Here is a 3,841-nt window from a genome sequence, read left to right on the forward strand (position 1 = left end):
GCTGATGGGACCGTGCAGTGGATCAGAATAACAGTAGGCATTAGCCCAGTCTTAACACATAGAAAATGTTTGTAAGTGGCAGCCATTTCCTGTTGCAAACAAAGTTTAAATGGGCTTGGCTACAGCTTGAGAGACTTTCAAAATATAGCCAGAAAACACCAAGTCAGTTAATCCTTTACATGACAATTGTGTTTTGAAAAATAAAAAGAAAACAAGTCAAAAATGTTTGTCCCTTAGCAATCCTTTATGAAAATTAGACTTTAAAATCAGACATAAATGTGCTATACAAACCAACCAGGAACTGTGTATGATCAGTTTCTAAATTAAGGAAGGAAGGCTTCTAGTTTGCCAAGTTTATATCATGTGTGTCAGCAATGAACAGTTTGCAGATAGACATTATAGTTTATATTGAAAAGTTTTAAACTTTACTGGGGGATCCTCCATTATCAGTGATAGTTATAAAGCCTCTTGTTACAATATGAAGCTGGTGAAAGGAGTATTATGTAGACCTACTTCCTACCTTCTGTGTTATCATGATAGATGGTTAGGTTCGTGCATTCAAGCACTTGCAGATGTCAGAATAAAGATAACCAGCATCTCTTTCATTTCCTTAGTCTTTACAAGTCAACATACCTTCACATTCATTTTTTTCAGTTTTTCATAAACTGATGAAGTAAATAGAGCATGAAAAATGATCTTATTCTACAGAGGAGGAAACCAAAAGCAGTGATGACCAACAAATCGCTTGTACACCGCTGGATATTGCCACAGAAAGAACCAGAACTCTTGCCTTCAGACTTCTTCTTGTCCATTGCTACACAATGGTGCTCATGAATAAACTTACCTCCCATGGAGTGTTATAGAGACGGAGAGCAAGAGTAAATATCTGACAGCCATGGAGATCACTATAAGGAAGGATAACAACTCCATGATAAATAGGAATAGCTCAGAGGCAGCCTTGACTGCACCCCTCAGATCAGAGGTCCACTAAAGTAATGAACATGTTCCCACAAAAAATCAGATTTAAAATCTCCAGGTCGTGCTCGCTTCGGCAGCACATATACTAAAATTGGAACGATACAGAGAAGATTAGCATGGCCCCTGCGCAAGGATGACATGCAAATTCGTGAAGCGTTCCATATTTTTAAGAATGAAACTAGATCACTTTCTAACACCGCACACAAAAATAAACTCAAAATGGATTAAAGATCTAAATGTAAGACCAGAAACTATAAAACTCCTAGAGGAGAATATAGGCAAAACACTCTCAGACATAAATCACAGCAGGATCCTCTATGATCCACCTCCCAGAATACTGGAAATAAAAGCAAAAATAAACAAATGGGATCTAATTAAAATTAAAAGCTTCTGCACAACAAAGGAAAATATAAGCAAGGTGAAAAGACAGCCTTCTGAATGGGAGAAAATTATAGCAAATGAAGCAACTGACAAACAACTAATCTCAAAAATATACAAGCAACTTATGCAGCTCAATTCCAGAAAAATAAACGACCCAATCAAAAAATGGGCCAAAGAACTAAATAGACATTTCTCCAAAGAAGACATACGGATGGCTAACAAACACATGAAAAGATGCTCAACATCACTCATTATTAGAGAAATGCAAATCAAAACCACAATGAGGTACCACTTCACACCAATCAGAATGTCTGCGATCCAAAAATCTGCAAGCAATAAATGCTGGAGAGGGTGTGGAGAAAAGGGAACCCTCCTACACTGTTGGTGCGAATGCAAACTAGTACAGCCACTTTGGAGAACAGTGTGGAGAGTCCTTAAAAAATTGCAAATAGAACTACCTTATGACCCAGCAATCCCACTGCTGGGCATACACACCGAGGAAACCAGAATTGAAAGAGACACATGTACCCCAATGTTCATCGCAGCACTGTTTATAATAGCCAGGACATGGAAACAACCTAGATGTCCATCAGCAGATGAATGGATAAGAAAGCAGTGGTACATATACACAATGGAGTATTACTCAGCCGTTAAAAAGAATATATTTGAATCAGTTCTGATGAGATGGATGAAACTGGAGCTGATTATACAGAGTGAAGTAAGCCAGAAAGAAAAACACCAACACAGTATACTAACACATATATATGGAATTTAGAAAGATGGCAATGACGACCTTGTATGCAAGACAGCAAAAAAGACACAGATGTGTATAACGGACTTTTGGACTCAGAGGGAGAGGGAGAGGGTGGGATGATTTGGGAGAATGGCATTTAACATATATACCATCATATAAGAATCGAATCGCCAGTCTATGTCCGACGCAGGATACAGCATGTTTGGGGCTGGTACATGGTGATGACCCAGAGAGATGTTATGGGGAGGGAGGTGGGAGGGGGGTTCATGTTTGGGAACGCATATACACCCGTGGTGGATTCATGTCAATTTATGGCAAAACCTATAAAAATTAAAAATAAATAAATAAATAAAATCTCCAGGTCTTTCATAGGCAATCAAATAGTATCACAGCCAAAGTTGTTGACAATAACAGTAATCCACAGAGAACATCTATAGGGCACTTGATCTACACCAGATTCTATGCTAAGAGCTTCATGCCCACCATGTCCTTTAACAACAACCCTTTGAGGAAGACTTAGATTGTTTGTCAACAAATACCACCAAGCAGAGAACTGACCCATGCAACTTGCCCCCAAAGCTGGAGTGTTTCTCCTAAATTATTCCAACTCCTATGTGTCAATTGTAATGTCTATAGGGTGAGGGAATGGTGAGGCTGACTCTGAAGACTCGGTTCAAGTGTTAGATTACATCTGAGAAGGCAGAACCCACAGGGAAAGCCCTCAGTCATGGGAACCCAGAAGCAATCTCTAATTCTGTGTCTCAAACAGCAGATCTGTAGGCAGACAATTAAAGGGCATTAGAATGTCAAGGACCAAACTGCTTCTAATATTTTGTCACCTCTGTTTCCCTCTTGCTCTTCAGAACTTTCTGTTTTTGTTTGGTTTTATCCTATTTCAAGGGTAATTTTGTAGATCTTGATGTGGCTGCCAGTAGAGTTATGTTTCTAGTTATCCTCCAGACTTTTTAGCATGTTTCCTAACTCTTAGAAGACTTGCTGCTTCTGATGAGACAAAGAAAGAAAATATCCCTTAAACACAGGTGCAATGGACTGAATGTTTGTGTCCTTCCGAAATCCATATGTTGAAACCCTCATTTCAATGTGATGGTATTTGAAAGTGGGGCCTGTGGGAGTAATTAGGTCATGACGGTTGAGCCCTAATGAATGGAATGAGTGCCCTTATAAGAAGAAGTTGGAGAGTTGCCTAGCTCTTTCCTGCCATGTGAGGATAGAAAAGATGTCACCTACTTGCAACTTGAAAGAGGTCCCTTACTAGGATCTGATCTCAGACCTCCTGCCTCCAGAACTGCGAGAAATAAATTTCTGTAGTTGATAAGCCATGCAGTCTATCATATTTTGTTAGAACAGCCTGAACTATGATATTGAGATGAATAGAACCTTGCCTGTTAGTGGAGTGTGCTTTCAGTTCACCCCCACATCCTGCTTCTGTTCCTAAAGCTTAGGTGGGAAGCAAAGCCGAGCCGGCCTCCTGAGAACCCATCATTTACTCTCTACAGACCTGACCCCTTCCTAGTGAATCTCAGAAGAAATGCTATGCAGTCGCCTTTTGAAATGAAATGCTTTTCTATTGAACCAGAAAATAATCACATCCTCCCATTTACTCTTTAGGGTACAAATTGATCTGACTTGATTTGTCAGAGAGCCAGAACTGCAGGCAAATAGACACCGGAGAAATCAACCAATCTTTTAAGCCAGCAGTAATTGTTG

The 3,841-nt window shown here is 39.7% G+C and overlaps 1 non-coding gene across 1 annotated transcript; it reads left to right on the plus strand.

Moving 5' to 3' along the window:
* The first annotated feature begins 1,039 nt into the window (after nucleotides 1-1,039).
* Nucleotides 1,040-1,146, plus strand: LOC128057128 (U6 spliceosomal RNA). The gene has a single exon (XR_008200301.1). It is a non-coding gene; the product is annotated as a U6 spliceosomal RNA (small nuclear RNA).
* Nucleotides 1,147-3,841: the final 2,695 nt, after the last annotated feature.

Source organism: Budorcas taxicolor, chromosome 11 (assembly GCF_023091745.1).
Source record: "Budorcas taxicolor isolate Tak-1 chromosome 11, Takin1.1, whole genome shotgun sequence".
Lineage (NCBI taxonomy): Eukaryota > Metazoa > Chordata > Mammalia > Artiodactyla > Bovidae > Budorcas > Budorcas taxicolor.